At 42.7% G+C, this 16,816-nt stretch overlaps 6 non-coding genes across 6 annotated transcripts; all 6 read left to right on the top strand.

Annotated features, from left to right (window-relative positions):
* trnap-agg (transfer RNA proline (anticodon AGG)) lies at positions 1 to 88 on the top strand. The gene is given in 2 exon segments: positions 1 to 36; positions 53 to 88. It is a non-coding gene; the product is annotated as a tRNA-Pro (tRNA).
* Positions 89 to 3,079: 2,991 nt separating this feature from the next.
* On the top strand, positions 3,080 to 3,167 carry trnap-agg (transfer RNA proline (anticodon AGG)). The gene is given in 2 exon segments: positions 3,080 to 3,115; positions 3,132 to 3,167. It is a non-coding gene; the product is annotated as a tRNA-Pro (tRNA).
* A 2,991-nt stretch (positions 3,168 to 6,158) lies between these two features.
* On the top strand, positions 6,159 to 6,246 carry trnap-agg (transfer RNA proline (anticodon AGG)). Its single transcript is given in 2 exon segments — positions 6,159 to 6,194; positions 6,211 to 6,246. It is a non-coding gene; the product is annotated as a tRNA-Pro (tRNA).
* Positions 6,247 to 9,237: 2,991 nt separating this feature from the next.
* Positions 9,238 to 9,325, top strand: trnap-agg (transfer RNA proline (anticodon AGG)). Its single transcript is given in 2 exon segments — positions 9,238 to 9,273; positions 9,290 to 9,325. It is a non-coding gene; the product is annotated as a tRNA-Pro (tRNA).
* A 2,991-nt stretch (positions 9,326 to 12,316) lies between these two features.
* trnap-agg (transfer RNA proline (anticodon AGG)) lies at positions 12,317 to 12,404 on the top strand. Its single transcript is given in 2 exon segments — positions 12,317 to 12,352; positions 12,369 to 12,404. It is a non-coding gene; the product is annotated as a tRNA-Pro (tRNA).
* Positions 12,405 to 15,393: 2,989 nt separating this feature from the next.
* trnap-agg (transfer RNA proline (anticodon AGG)) lies at positions 15,394 to 15,481 on the top strand. The gene is given in 2 exon segments: positions 15,394 to 15,429; positions 15,446 to 15,481. It is a non-coding gene; the product is annotated as a tRNA-Pro (tRNA).
* The last annotated feature ends 1,335 nt before the right edge of the window (positions 15,482 to 16,816 follow it).

Raw genomic sequence — 16,816 nt, forward strand, 5'->3', positions numbered from 1 at the left:
GGCTCGTTGGTCTAGGGGTATGATTCTCGCTTAGGGGTTTTAATAATTGAAATGCGAGAGGTCCCGGGTTCAAATCCCGGACGAGCCCTGACAACTTTTAGTCAAAAAAACACTTCTCAGCCGGTCGACATGTTTCAAATTAAAACGTTTGATTGCGCGCCGTTGTTCACACAGCGTCCAAAAATCCTGGAGATTCCCAGGAGCAAAGTGAAACTCACCGAACTGAGTAAAGTTCATGCATCTCAGATGTGCTCGGCTCAGTGTCTCATTGGACAACCTAAACCCGTGTTTGATTCTGGCCAATTCTTGATCAGTCCATCTTCCGTTCTGCACGCATGAGCTCACCTCCATTGGGATATGGATACATTCAGCGTCAATCTCAACTTCAACGTGAAACAGACTCTGCCCTTAATATGAGTGCGTCCTGTTTCTCCAGCGCTGAAAAGATGGGAGAAGCTGGCTTTGGATTTAGTCCCTTGGCTGCCGAATTTAAACCGTACAGGAAATCAATCCGGGGTGGGCAAGCTGCCTGGTCTGATTAAAAGGCGTTCAGACCCTACATTCCAGGCATGTTATTGTGTTCTGGCCTCAACATTCGATTCAACGTCTCGGATCATAAGCCGCGCTCATTGTCTGCTAATGGTTCTGCTGTTCCCACTAACACCTGCTCTAGTCCATCCTTTGTTATTTTATTGCCCGCTTACCACCCACTTTGCCTTTTCGCATTGTGCCATTTATTATTCAATCACTCCTACGCTCCACTGTATCACAGACATTCCCTTTTGTCCTTCCTCGCTGCCTATTTTTTTCCAGGCGCTATTTTCGTGGAAGAAATCTGTAAACTTTACATTTTTCTTAAAATGTCGGAATGATCATCTGACTGAACGTGAGCCCGGGTTCTTCATCCACAGAATGTTCACGACCAGCTGAGTTTTACAGAATTCTTTGTTTTTGTTCACTGTGTTTCTGTATCGCTTTTAAGGTGATGTCCTGTCTGTCCGAGGTCATTCTCTGTCTCTCCAAAATGGTTGCTATCAGTATCGGATCATTATGTATCTGTTTAAAAGGAATGTGCTGTCTGTCCCGGATTTTAAATTACAAATTTCAAAAACTGCCTTTGGAGGTTGCAGGAATTTTAGTTTGTTGGTGTGTTTCTGTAGCGAGGGAGTGTGTGCAAACGTGCTGCGCGATCTTACTGTGCATTTCATGTCATGGGAGAAAAAATGCATTACATGCAACTTGAAGCCACACTGATTTGATTGAACACACATTCGAGGACTGCCTGACAGGAGAAGAATCTGCTGTGGGATTTTGCTGTTCCACATCTGAAAGAAGGCAAATTATATAAGTTAGAAACATAGCGATTTGAGCGAGAGCTTGCGGATGGGCTTTGTGACATGATGAGCTCTTTCCTCCTTATTTTCAAATACAAATCAAATCAAGACAAGACAAGACATGACTGACTGACTGACTTTGTTTATATAAATATATGTATTAATATTTATATATGCGTATATTAACATACATTCCATACTTTTTAACTTTCAAAATAAATGTGCCTTTTCTGTTCTACCGGCACTGGGCTCTATTGCATTTGAGCTCTTTCACAGCACACGCAGCTGCTGTCAGATCCAGCAGAAAGGCACTCGCGACTTTAAAAGATCGCCTTTGTTCCCCACATCTTCGCTCGTGGCTTGTCTTACACCATGGGCTTCCGTGTTTGTGTATTTACTGACTGCACGCCCTGATTTCCAGTGGATTTCAAGCAGTCGCACAGCCTTCGTTCAATCAAAAACATATAGATTAAGAAATAATTATTTATTTATTGAAATAAAACTAAATTCAATTTTTTGCAATAAAACTGTAAATTTATTTATTTTCTTATTGTGATAAATATATATATGTTTTAAATTGTCTTTTTGTCTGGGTTGATTTTACTTCCCTCCGTCCTTCCTGCCTGTCAATCACCTGTGGCTTCAAAAACCGTCCCAGCCACTCGTGGTCCTGAGATCCGCGCTCACTCACGCACAGCACAATTGCCTTCAGGAATGATAGAAATCCGACTTTAATCTTTTGAAAGGGAAGTGCTGTCCGTGAAGGCCCATTCTACAGCTGTGTAAGATGGATGTGCTTCCTGTCCTGGATCATTCGGTGTCTATTCAAACGGGATGGTTGTCAGTTCGGGTTCATCAACTGCCCCTTTAAGACGTATTTTCTCATAATCGCGATCATCCTGTATATTTTAAAAGGAGTGTGATTTCAGTTGCGATAACCGATTGTTAAACTGTTGTGTATCAAGCTACATTGACGTTGCCTGTGTCCGTGCACATCCATATCGCAGCGTTACGGTTCATTACTCAAAATATGCCCATATTTTCATAAATCCACTCCTTGAAAGATCCCTTGTCCCAAATTTGCTCTCAGTATAAAAAAAACAACAAATTTCATGCCAGCAGCAGCAGCCGCGTGGCCTAATGGATAAGTCGTCTGACTTCGATTGTAACTGTGATGTTATCAAAAGATTGCAGGTTCGAGTCCTGCCGCAGTCAGCTAACTTGCCGCGTGAAATTTTACATTCTTTATTTTGATTCTGCCTCAAAACCAACCATCTCGTGCAGTCACTCACCGAAAGTAAAGGAAGGCTGTTTGCTTTAAAAAGCTCATGGCACATTTTCATCACTGTCGATCTGGTTGCACGGGCAAAACAAGCGGTGAAGTAGACTTTCGTGCACATTATTTCTGTTTGAATGGAAAAAGTAGGGGATGGATATCTGACGTTGCAGTAAATAGGAGATAAGGTGACTGAGAAGTTCAGGCAATGGACTGCTGATCCAGTCTGCCCTCAACTTCGTCGTTATTGTGTTAAACCGTTTCCACTCGGTTTTTTTCCGTAATCACATTTAACCTCATTGCCAAATTCACCTTTTACTGACAAGAATGCAGCTCGTTGGTGAAGTAATGTCTCAAGGAATAATCTATTCATCAAAGGGAAAACATGAGCAGGACGATGGAGAGGGGGACGATGGGCCGAATAGCAAACGAAGGTCAGAATCTGAGAGCTAGATCCCTTACTGTCGGCGGCTCGTTGGTCTAGGGGTATGATTCTCGCTTAGGGGTTTTAATAATTGAAATGCGAGAGGTCCCGGGTTCAAATCCCGGACGAGCCCTGACAACTTTTAGTCAAAAAAACACTTCTCAGCCGGTCGACATGTTTCAAATTAAAACGTTTGATTGCGCGCCGTTGTTCACACAGCGTCCAAAAATCCTGGAGATTCCCAGGAGCAAAGTGAAACTCACCGAACTGAGTAAAGTTCATGCATCTCAGATGTGCTCGGCTCAGTGTCTCATTGGACAACCTAAACCCGTGTTTGATTCTGGCCAATTCTTGATCAGTCCATCTTCCGTTCTGCACGCATGAGCTCACCTCCATTGGGATGTGGATACATTCAGCGTCAATCTCAACTTCAACGTGAAACAGACTCTGCCCTTAATATGAGTGCGTCCTGTTTCTCCAGCGCTGAAAAGATGGGAGAAGCTGGCTTTGGATTTAGTCCCTTGGCTGCCGAATTTAAACCGTACAGGAAATCAATCCGGGGTGGGCAAGCTGCCTGGTCTGATTAAAGGGCGTTCAGACCCTACATTCCAGGCATGTTATTGTGTTCTGGCCTCAACATTCGATTCAACGTCTCGGATCATAAGCCGCGCTCATTGTCTGCTAATGGTTCTGCTGTTCCCACTAACACCTGCTCTAGTCCATCCTTTGTTATTTTATTTCCCGCTTACCACCCACTTTGCCTTTTCGCAATGTGCCATTTATTATTCAATCACTCCTACGCTCCACTGTATCACAGACATTCCCTTTTGTCCTTCCTCGCTGCCTATTTTTTTCCAGGCGCTATTTTCGTGGAAGAAATCTGTAAACTTTACATTTTTCTTAAAATATCGGAATGATCATCTGACTGAACGTGAGCCCGGGTTCTTCATCCACAGAATGTTCACGACCAACTGAGTTTTACAGAATTCTTTGTTTTTGTTCACTGTGTTTCTGTATCGCTTTTAAGGTGATGTCCTGTCTGTCCGAGGTCATTCTCTGTCTCTCCAAAATGGTTGCTATCAGTATCGGATCATTATGTATCTGTTTAAAAGGAATGTGCTGTCTGTCCCGGATTTTAAATTACAAATTTCAAAAACTGCCTTTGGAGGTTGCAGGAATTTTAGTTTGTTGGTGTGTTTCTGTAGCGAGGGAGTGTGTGCAAACGTGCTGCGCGATCTTACTGTGCATTTCATGTCATGGGAGAAAAAATGCATTACATGCAACTTGAAGCCACACTGATTTGATTGAACACACATTCGAGGACTGCCTGACAGGAGAAGAATCTGCTGTGGGATTTTGCTGTTCCACATCTGAAAGAAGGCAAATTATATAAGTTAGAAACATAGCGATTTGAGCGAGAGCTTGCGGATGGGCTTTGTGACATGATGAGCTCTTTCCTCCTTATTTTCAAATACAAATCAAATCAAGACAAGACAAGACATGACTGACTGACTGACTTTGTTTATATAAATATATGTATTAATATTTATATATGCGTATATTAACATACATTCCATACTTTTTAACTTTCAAAATAAATGTGCCTTTTCTGTTCTACCGGCACTGGGCTCTATTGCATTTGAGCTCTTTCACAGCACACGCAGCTGCTGTCAGATCCAGCAGAAAGGCACTCGCGACTTTAAAAGATCGCCTTTGTTCCCCACATCTTCGCTCGTGGCTTGTCTTACACCATGGGCTTCCGTGTTTGTGTATTTACTGACTGCACGCCCTGATTTCCAGTGGATTTCAAGCAGTCGCACAGCCTTCGTTCAATCAAAAACATATAGATTAAGAAATAATTATTTCTTTATTGAAATCAAACTAAATTCAATTTTTTGCAATAAAACTGTAAATTTATTTATTTTCTTATTGTGATAAATATATATATGTTTTAAATTGTCTTTTTGTCTGGGTTGATTTTACTTCCCTCCGTCCTTCCTGCCTGTCAATCACCTGTGGCTTCAAAAACCGTCCCAGCCACTCGTGGTCCTGAGATCCGCGCTCACTCACGCACAGCACAATTGCCTTCAGGAATGATAGAAATCCGACTTTAATCTTTTGAAAGGGAAGTGCTGTCCGTGAAGGCCCATTCTACAGCTGTGTAAGATGGATGTGCTTCCTGTCCTGGATCATTCGGTGTCTATTCAAACGGGATGGTTGTCAGTTCGGGTTCATCAACTGCCCCTTTAAGACGTATTTTCTCATAATCGCGATCATCCTGTATATTTTAAAAGGAGTGTGATTTCAGTTGCGATAACCGATTGTTAAACTGTTGTGTATCAAGCTACATTGACGTTGCCTGTGTCCGTGCACATCCATATCGCAGCGTTACGGTTCATTACTCAAAATATGCCCATATTTTCATAAATCCACTCCTTGAAAGATCCCTTGTCCCAAATTTGCTCTCAGTATAAAAAAAACAACAAATTTCATGCCAGCAGCAGCAGCCGCGTGGCCTAATGGATAAGTCGTCTGACTTCGATTGTAACTGTGATGTTATCAAAAGATTGCAGGTTCGAGTCCTGCCGCAGTCAGCTAACTTGCCGCGTGAAATTTTACATTCTTTATTTTGATTCTGCCTCAAAACCAACCATCTCGTGCAGTCACTCACCGAAAGTAAAGGAAGGCTGTTTGCTTTAAAAAGCTCATGGCACATTTTCATCACTGTCGATCTGGTTGCACGGGCAAAACAAGCGGTGAAGTAGACTTTCGTGCACATTATTTCTGTTTGAATGGAAAAAGTAGGGGATGGATATCTGACGTTGCAGTAAATAGGAGATAAGGTGACTGAGAAGTTCAGGCAATGGACTGCTGATCCAGTCTGCCCTCAACTTCGTCGTTATTGTGTTAAACCGTTTCCACTCGGTTTTTTTCCGTAATCACATTTAACCTCATTGCCAAATTCACCTTTTACTGACAAGAATGCAGCTCGTTGGTGAAGTAATGTCTCAAGGAATAATCTATTCATCAAAGGGAAAACATGAGCAGGACGATGGAGAGGGGGACGATGGGCCGAATAGCAAACGAAGGTCAGAATCTGAGAGCTAGATCCCTTACTGTCGGCGGCTCGTTGGTCTAGGGGTATGATTCTCGCTTAGGGGTTTTAATAATTGAAATGCGAGAGGTCCCGGGTTCAAATCCCGGACGAGCCCTGACAACTTTTAGTCAAAAAAACACTTCTCAGCCGGTCGACATGTTTCAAATTAAAACGTTTGATTGCGCGCCGTTGTTCACACAGCGTCCAAAAATCCTGGAGATTCCCAGGAGCAAAGTGAAACTCACCGAACTGAGTAAAGTTCATGCATCTCAGATGTGCTCGGCTCAGTGTCTCATTGGACAACCTAAACCCGTGTTTGATTCTGGCCAATTCTTGATCAGTCCATCTTCCGTTCTGCACGCATGAGCTCACCTCCATTGGGATGTGGATACATTCAGCGTCAATCTCAACTTCAACGTGAAACAGACTCTGCCCTTAATATGAGTGCGTCCTGTTTCTCCAGCGCTGAAAAGATGGGAGAAGCTGGCTTTGGATTTAGTCCCTTGGCTGCCGAATTTAAACCGTACAGGAAATCAATCCGGGGTGGGCAAGCTGCCTGGTCTGATTAAAGGGCGTTCAGACCCTACATTCCAGGCATGTTATTGTGTTCTGGCCTCAACATTCGATTCAACGTCTCGGATCATAAGCCGCGCTCATTGTCTGCTAATGGTTCTGCTGTTCCCACTAACACCTGCTCTAGTCCATCCTTTGTTATTTTATTTCCCGCTTACCACCCACTTTGCCTTTTCGCAATGTGCCATTTATTATTCAATCACTCCTACGCTCCACTGTATCACAGACATTCCCTTTTGTCCTTCCTCGCTGCCTATTTTTTTCCAGGCGCTATTTTCGTGGAAGAAATCTGTAAACTTTACATTTTTCTTAAAATATCGGAATGATCATCTGACTGAACGTGAGCCCGGGTTCTTCATCCACAGAATGTTCACGACCAGCTGAGTTTTACAGAATTCTTTGTTTTTGTTCACTGTGTTTCTGTATCGCTTTTAAGGTGATGTCCTGTCTGTCCGAGGTCATTCTCTGTCTCTCCAAAATGGTTGCTATCAGTATCGGATCATTATGTATCTGTTTAAAAGGAATGTGCTGTCTGTCCCGGATTTTAAATTACAAATTTCAAAAACTGCCTTTGGAGGTTGCAGGAATTTTAGTTTGTTGGTGTGTTTCTGTAGCGAGGGAGTGTGTGCAAACGTGCTGCGCGATCTTACTGTGCATTTCATGTCATGGGAGAAAAAATGCATTACATGCAACTTGAAGCCACACTGATTTGATTGAACACACATTCGAGGACTGCCTGACAGGAGAAGAATCTGCTGTGGGATTTTGCTGTTCCACATCTGAAAGAAGGCAAATTATATAAGTTAGAAACATAGCGATTTGAGCGAGAGCTTGCGGATGGGCTTTGTGACATGATGAGCTCTTTCCTCCTTATTTTCAAATACAAATCAAATCAAGACAAGACAAGACATGACTGACTGACTGACTTTGTTTATATAAATATATGTATTAATATTTATATATGCGTATATTAACATACATTCCATACTTTTTAACTTTCAAAATAAATGTGCCTTTTCTGTTCTACCGGCACTGGGCTCTATTGCATTTGAGCTCTTTCACAGCACACGCAGCTGCTGTCAGATCCAGCAGAAAGGCACTCGCGACTTTAAAAGATCGCCTTTGTTCCCCACATCTTCGCTCGTGGCTTGTCTTACACCATGGGCTTCCGTGTTTGTGTATTTACTGACTGCACGCCCTGATTTCCAGTGGATTTCAAGCAGTCGCACAGCCTTCGTTCAATCAAAAACATATAGATTAAGAAATAATTATTTCTTTATTGAAATCAAACTAAATTCAATTTTTTGCAATAAAACTGTAAATTTATTTATTTTCTTATTGTGATAAATATATATATGTTTTAAATTGTCTTTTTGTCTGGGTTGATTTTACTTCCCTCCGTCCTTCCTGCCTGTCAATCACCTGTGGCTTCAAAAACCGTCCCAGCCACTCGTGGTCCTGAGATCCGCGCTCACTCACGCACAGCACAATTGCCTTCAGGAATGATAGAAATCCGACTTTAATCTTTTGAAAGGGAAGTGCTGTCCGTGAAGGCCCATTCTACAGCTGTGTAAGATGGATGTGCTTCCTGTCCTGGATCATTCGGTGTCTATTCAAACGGGATGGTTGTCAGTTCGGGTTCATCAACTGCCCCTTTAAGACGTATTTTCTCATAATCGCGATCATCCTGTATATTTTAAAAGGAGTGTGATTTCAGTTGCGATAACCGATTGTTAAACTGTTGTGTATCAAGCTACATTGACGTTGCCTGTGTCCGTGCACATCCATATCGCAGCGTTACGGTTCATTACTCAAAATATGCCCATATTTTCATAAATCCACTCCTTGAAAGATCCCTTGTCCCAAATTTGCTCTCAGTATAAAAAAAACAACAAATTTCATGCCAGCAGCAGCAGCCGCGTGGCCTAATGGATAAGTCGTCTGACTTCGATTGTAACTGTGATGTTATCAAAAGATTGCAGGTTCGAGTCCTGCCGCAGTCAGCTAACTTGCCGCGTGAAATTTTACATTCTTTATTTTGATTCTGCCTCAAAACCAACCATCTCGTGCAGTCACTCACCGAAAGTAAAGGAAGGCTGTTTGCTTTAAAAAGCTCATGGCACATTTTCATCACTGTCGATCTGGTTGCACGGGCAAAACAAGCGGTGAAGTAGACTTTCGTGCACATTATTTCTGTTTGAATGGAAAAAGTAGGGGATGGATATCTGACGTTGCAGTAAATAGGAGATAAGGTGACTGAGAAGTTCAGGCAATGGACTGCTGATCCAGTCTGCCCTCAACTTCGTCGTTATTGTGTTAAACCGTTTCCACTCGGTTTTTTTCCGTAATCACATTTAACCTCATTGCCAAATTCACCTTTTACTGACAAGAATGCAGCTCGTTGGTGAAGTAATGTCTCAAGGAATAATCTATTCATCAAAGGGAAAACATGAGCAGGACGATGGAGAGGGGGACGATGGGCCGAATAGCAAACGAAGGTCAGAATCTGAGAGCTAGATCCCTTACTGTCGGCGGCTCGTTGGTCTAGGGGTATGATTCTCGCTTAGGGGTTTTAATAATTGAAATGCGAGAGGTCCCGGGTTCAAATCCCGGACGAGCCCTGACAACTTTTAGTCAAAAAAACACTTCTCAGCCGGTCGACATGTTTCAAATTAAAACGTTTGATTGCGCGCCGTTGTTCACACAGCGTCCAAAAATCCTGGAGATTCCCAGGAGCAAAGTGAAACTCACCGAACTGAGTAAAGTTCATGCATCTCAGATGTGCTCGGCTCAGTGTCTCATTGGACAACCTAAACCCGTGTTTGATTCTGGCCAATTCTTGATCAGTCCATCTTCCGTTCTGCACGCATGAGCTCACCTCCATTGGGATGTGGATACATTCAGCGTCAATCTCAACTTCAACGTGAAACAGACTCTGCCCTTAATATGAGTGCGTCCTGTTTCTCCAGCGCTGAAAAGATGGGAGAAGCTGGCTTTGGATTTAGTCCCTTGGCTGCCGAATTTAAACCGTACAGGAAATCAATCCGGGGTGGGCAAGCTGCCTGGTCTGATTAAAGGGCGTTCAGACCCTACATTCCAGGCATGTTATTGTGTTCTGGCCTCAACATTCGATTCAACGTCTCGGATCATAAGCCGCGCTCATTGTCTGCTAATGGTTCTGCTGTTCCCACTAACACCTGCTCTAGTCCATCCTTTGTTATTTTATTTCCCGCTTACCACCCACTTTGCCTTTTCGCAATGTGCCATTTATTATTCAATCACTCCTACGCTCCACTGTATCACAGACATTCCCTTTTGTCCTTCCTCGCTGCCTATTTTTTTCCAGGCGCTATTTTCGTGGAAGAAATCTGTAAACTTTACATTTTTCTTAAAATATCGGAATGATCATCTGACTGAACGTGAGCCCGGGTTCTTCATCCACAGAATGTTCACGACCAGCTGAGTTTTACAGAATTCTTTGTTTTTGTTCACTGTGTTTCTGTATCGCTTTTAAGGTGATGTCCTGTCTGTCCGAGGTCATTCTCTGTCTCTCCAAAATGGTTGCTATCAGTATCGGATCATTATGTATCTGTTTAAAAGGAATGTGCTGTCTGTCCCGGATTTTAAATTACAAATTTCAAAAACTGCCTTTGGAGGTTGCAGGAATTTTAGTTTGTTGGTGTGTTTCTGTAGCGAGGGAGTGTGTGCAAACGTGCTGCGCGATCTTACTGTGCATTTCATGTCATGGGAGAAAAAATGCATTACATGCAACTTGAAGCCACACTGATTTGATTGAACACACATTCGAGGACTGCCTGACAGGAGAAGAATCTGCTGTGGGATTTTGCTGTTCCACATCTGAAAGAAGGCAAATTATATAAGTTAGAAACATAGCGATTTGAGCGAGAGCTTGCGGATGGGCTTTGTGACATGATGAGCTCTTTCCTCCTTATTTTCAAATACAAATCAAATCAAGACAAGACAAGACATGACTGACTGACTGACTTTGTTTATATAAATATATGTATTAATATTTATATATGCGTATATTAACATACATTCCATACTTTTTAACTTTCAAAATAAATGTGCCTTTTCTGTTCTACCGGCACTGGGCTCTATTGCATTTGAGCTCTTTCACAGCACACGCAGCTGCTGTCAGATCCAGCAGAAAGGCACTCGCGACTTTAAAAGATCGCCTTTGTTCCCCACATCTTCGCTCGTGGCTTGTCTTACACCATGGGCTTCCGTGTTTGTGTATTTACTGACTGCACGCCCTGATTTCCAGTGGATTTCAAGCAGTCGCACAGCCTTCGTTCAATCAAAAACATATAGATTAAGAAATAATTATTTCTTTATTGAAATCAAACTAAATTCAATTTTTTGCAATAAAACTGTAAATTTATTTATTTTCTTATTGTGATAAATATATATATGTTTTAAATTGTCTTTTTGTCTGGGTTGATTTTACTTCCCTCCGTCCTTCCTGCCTGTCAATCACCTGTGGCTTCAAAAACCGTCCCAGCCACTCGTGGTCCTGAGATCCGCGCTCACTCACGCACAGCACAATTGCCTTCAGGAATGATAGAAATCCGACTTTAATCTTTTGAAAGGGAAGTGCTGTCCGTGAAGGCCCATTCTACAGCTGTGTAAGATGGATGTGCTTCCTGTCCTGGATCATTCGGTGTCTATTCAAACGGGATGGTTGTCAGTTCGGGTTCATCAACTGCCCCTTTAAGACGTATTTTCTCATAATCGCGATCATCCTGTATATTTTAAAAGGAGTGTGATTTCAGTTGCGATAACCGATTGTTAAACTGTTGTGTATCAAGCTACATTGACGTTGCCTGTGTCCGTGCACATCCATATCGCAGCGTTACGGTTCATTACTCAAAATATGCCCATATTTTCATAAATCCACTCCTTGAAAGATCCCTTGTCCCAAATTTGCTCTCAGTATAAAAAAAACAACAAATTTCATGCCAGCAGCAGCAGCCGCGTGGCCTAATGGATAAGTCGTCTGACTTCGATTGTAACTGTGATGTTATCAAAAGATTGCAGGTTCGAGTCCTGCCGCAGTCAGCTAACTTGCCGCGTGAAATTTTACATTCTTTATTTTGATTCTGCCTCAAAACCAACCATCTCGTGCAGTCACTCACCGAAAGTAAAGGAAGGCTGTTTGCTTTAAAAAGCTCATGGCACATTTTCATCACTGTCGATCTGGTTGCACGGGCAAAACAAGCGGTGAAGTAGACTTTCGTGCACATTATTTCTGTTTGAATGGAAAAAGTAGGGGATGGATATCTGACGTTGCAGTAAATAGGAGATAAGGTGACTGAGAAGTTCAGGCAATGGACTGCTGATCCAGTCTGCCCTCAACTTCGTCGTTATTGTGTTAAACCGTTTCCACTCGGTTTTTTTCCGTAATCACATTTAACCTCATTGCCAAATTCACCTTTTACTGACAAGAATGCAGCTCGTTGGTGAAGTAATGTCTCAAGGAATAATCTATTCATCAAAGGGAAAACATGAGCAGGACGATGGAGAGGGGGACGATGGGCCGAATAGCAAACGAAGGTCAGAATCTGAGAGCTAGATCCCTTACTGTCGGCGGCTCGTTGGTCTAGGGGTATGATTCTCGCTTAGGGGTTTTAATAATTGAAATGCGAGAGGTCCCGGGTTCAAATCCCGGACGAGCCCTGACAACTTTTAGTCAAAAAAACACTTCTCAGCCGGTCGACATGTTTCAAATTAAAACGTTTGATTGCGCGCCGTTGTTCACACAGCGTCCAAAAATCCTGGAGATTCCCAGGAGCAAAGTGAAACTCACCGAACTGAGTAAAGTTCATGCATCTCAGATGTGCTCGGCTCAGTGTCTCATTGGACAACCTAAACCCGTGTTTGATTCTGGCCAATTCTTGATCAGTCCATCTTCCGTTCTGCACGCATGAGCTCACCTCCATTGGGATGTGGATACATTCAGCGTCAATCTCAACTTCAACGTGAAACAGACTCTGCCCTTAATATGAGTGCGTCCTGTTTCTCCAGCGCTGAAAAGATGGGAGAAGCTGGCTTTGGATTTAGTCCCTTGGCTGCCGAATTTAAACCGTACAGGAAATCAATCCGGGTTGGGCAAGCTGCCTGGTCTGATTAAAGGGCGTTCAGACCCTACATTCCAGGCATGTTATTGTGTTCTGGCCTCAACATTCGATTCAACGTCTCGGATCATAAGCCGCGCTCATTGTCTGCTAATGGTTCTGCTGTTCCCACTAACACCTGCTCTAGTCCATCCTTTGTTATTTTATTTCCCGCTTACCACCCACTTTGCCTTTTCGCAATGTGCCATTTATTATTCAATCACTCCTACGCTCCACTGTATCACAGACATTCCCTTTTGTCCTTCCTCGCTGCCTATTTTTTTCCAGGCGCTATTTTCGTGGAAGAAATCTGTAAACTTTACATTTTTCTTAAAATATCGGAATGATCATCTGACTGAACGTGAGCCCGGGTTCTTCATCCACAGAATGTTCACGACCAGCTGAGTTTTACAGAATTCTTTGTTTTTGTTCACTGTGTTTCTGTATCGCTTTTAAGGTGATGTCCTGTCTGTCCGAGGTCATTATCTGTTCTCCAAAATGGTTGCTATCAGTATCGGATCATTATGTATCTGTTTAAAAGGAATGTGCTGTCTGTCCCGGATTTTAAATTACAAATTTCAAAAACTGCCTTTGGAGGTTGCAGGAATTTTAGTTTGTTGGTGTGTTTCTGTAGCGAGGGAGTGTGTGCAAACGTGCTGCGCGATCTTACTGTGCATTTCATGTCATGGGAGAAAAAATGCATTACATGCAACTTGAAGCCACACTGATTTGATTGAACACACATTCGAGGACTGCCTGACAGGAGAAGAATCTGCTGTGGGATTTTGCTGTTCCACATCTGAAAGAAGGCAAATTATATAAGTTAGAAACATAGCGATTTGAGCGAGAGCTTGCGGATGGGCTTTGTGACATGATGAGCTCTTTCCTCCTTATTTTCAAATACAAATCAAATCAAGACAAGACAAGACATGACTGACTGACTGACTTTGTTTATATAAATATATGTATTAATATTTATATATGCGTATATTAACATACATTCCATACTTTTTAACTTTCAAAATAAATGTGCCTTTTCTGTTCTACCGGCACTGGGCTCTATTGCATTTGAGCTCTTTCACAGCACACGCAGCTGCTGTCAGATCCAGCAGAAAGGCACTCGCGACTTTAAAAGATCGCCTTTGTTCCCCACATCTTCGCTCGTGGCTTGTCTTACACCATGGGCTTTCGTGTTTGTGTATTTACTGACTGCACGCCCTGATTTCCAGTGGATTTCAAGCAGTCGCACAGCCTTCGTTCAATCAAAAACATATAGATTAAGAAATAATTATTTCTTTATTGAAATCAAACTAAATTCAATTTTTTGCAATAAAACTGTAAATTTATTTATTTTCTTATTGTGATAAATATATATATGTTTTAAATTGTCTTTTTGTCTGGGTTGATTTTACTTCCCTCCGTCCTTCCTGCCTGTCAATCACCTGTGGCTTCAAAAACCGTCCCAGCCACTCGTGGTCCTGAGATCCGCGCTCACTCACGCACAGCACAATTGCCTTCAGGAATGATAGAAATCCGACTTTAATCTTTTGAAAGGGAAGTGCTGTCCGTGAAGGCCCATTCTACAGCTGTGTAAGATGGATGAGCTTCCTGTCCTGGATCATTCGGTGTCTGTTCAAACGGGATGGTTGTCAGTTCCGGTTCATCAACTGCCCCTTTAAGACGTATTTTCTCATAATCGCGATCATCCTGTATATTTTAAAAGGAGTGTGATTTCACTTGCGATAACCGATTGTTAAACTGTTGTGTATCAAGCTACATTGACATTGCCTGTGTCCGTGCACATCCATATCGCAGCGTAACGGTTCATTACTCAAAATATGCCCATATTTTCATAAATCCACTCCTTGAAAGATCCCTTGTCCCAAATTTGCTCTCAGTATAAAAAAAACAACAAATTTCATGCCAGCCGCAGCAGCCGCGTGGCCTAATGGATAAGTCGTCTGACTTCCATTGTAACTGTGATGTTATCAAAAGATTGCAGGTTCGAGTCCTGCCGCGGTCAGCTAACTTGCCGCGTGAAATTTTACATTCTTTATTTTGATTCTGCCTCAAAACCAACCATCTCGTGCAGTCACTCACCGAAAGTAAAGGAAGGCTGTTTGCTTTAAAAAGCTCATGGCACATTTTCATCACTGTCGATCTGGTTGCACGGGCAAAACAAGCGGTGAAGTAGACTTTCGTGCACATTATTTCTGTTTGAATGGAAAAAGTAGGGGATGGATGTCTGACGTTGCAGCAAATAGGAGATATGGTGACTGAGAAGTTCAGGCAATGGACTGCTGATCCAGTCTGCCCTCAACTTCGTCGTTATTGTGTTAAACCGTTTCCACTCGGTTTTTTTCCGTAATCACATTTAACCACATTGCCAAATTCACCTTTTACTGACAAGAATGCAGCTCGTTGGTGAAGTAATGTCTCAAAAATAATCTATTCATCAAAGGGAAAACATGAGCAGGACTATGGAGAGGGGGACGATGGGCCGAATAGCAAACGAAGGTCAGAATCTGAGAGCTAGCTCCCTTACTGTCGGCGGCTCGTTGGTCTAGGGGTATGATTCTCGCTTAGGGGTTTTAATAATTGAAATGCGAGAGGTCCCGGGTTCAAATCCCGGACGAGCCCTGACAACTTTTAGTCAAAAAAACACTTCTCAGCCGGTCGACATGTTTCAAATTAAAACGTTTGATTGCGCGCCGTTGTTCACACAGCGTCCAAAAATTCTGGAGATTCCCAGGAGCAAAGTGAAACTCACCGAACTGAGTAAAGTTCATGCATCTCAGATGTGCTCGGCTCAGTGTCTCATTGGACAACCTAAACCCGTGTTTGATTCTGGCCAATTCTTGATCAGTCCATCTTCCGTTCTGCACGCATGAGCTCACCTCCATTGGGATATGGATACATTCAGCGTCAATCTCAACTTCAACGTGAAACAGACTCTGCCCTTAATATGAGTGCGTCCTGTTTCTCCAGCGCTGAAAAGATGGGAGAAGCTGGCTTTGGATTTAGTCCCTTGGCTGCCGAATTTAAACCGTACAGGAAATCAATCCGGGGTGGGCAAGCTGCCTGGTCTGATTAAAAGGCGTTCAGACCCTACATTCCAGGCATGTTATTGTGTTCTGGCCTCAACATTCGATTCAACGTCTCGGATCATAAGCCGCGCTCATTGTCTGCTAATGGTTCTGCTGTTCCCACTAACACCTGCTCTAGTCCATCCTTTGTTATTTTATTGCCCGCTTACCACCCACTTTGCCTTTTCGCATTGTGCCATTTATTATTCAATCACTCCTACGCTCCACTGTATCACAGACATTCCCTTTTGTCCTTCCTCGCTGCCTATTTTTTTCCAGGCGCTATTTTCGTGGAAGAAATCTGTAAACTTTACATTTTTCTTAAAATATCGGAATGATCATCTGACTGAACGTGAGCCCGGGTTCTTCATCCACAGAATGTTCACGACCAGCTGAGTTTTACAGAATTCTTTGTTTTTGTTCACTGTGTTTCTGTATCGCTTTTAAGGTGATGTCCTGTCTGTCCGAGGTTAATCTCTGTCTCTCCAAAATGGTTGCTATCAGTATCGGATCATTATGTATCTGTTTGAAAGGAATGTGCTGTCTGTCCCGGATTTTAAATTACAAATTTCAAAAACTGCCTTTGGAGGTTGCAGGAATTTTAGTTTGTTGGTGTGTTTCTGTAGCGAGGGAGTGTGTGCAAACGTGCTGCGCGATCTTACTGTGCATTTCATGTCATGGGAGAAAAAATGCATCACATGCAACTTGAAGCCACACTGATTTGATTGAACACACATTCGAGGACTGCCTGACAGGAGAAGAATCTGCTGTGGGATTTTGCTGTTCCACATCTGAAAGAAGGCAAATTATATAAGTTAGAAACATAGCGATTTGAGCGAGAGCTTGCGGATGGGCTTTGTGACATGATGAGCTCTTTCCTCCTTATTTT

Source organism: Pristiophorus japonicus, unplaced genomic scaffold, assembly GCF_044704955.1.
Source record: "Pristiophorus japonicus isolate sPriJap1 unplaced genomic scaffold, sPriJap1.hap1 HAP1_SCAFFOLD_66, whole genome shotgun sequence".
NCBI classification, from domain to species: domain Eukaryota; kingdom Metazoa; phylum Chordata; class Chondrichthyes; family Pristiophoridae; genus Pristiophorus; species Pristiophorus japonicus.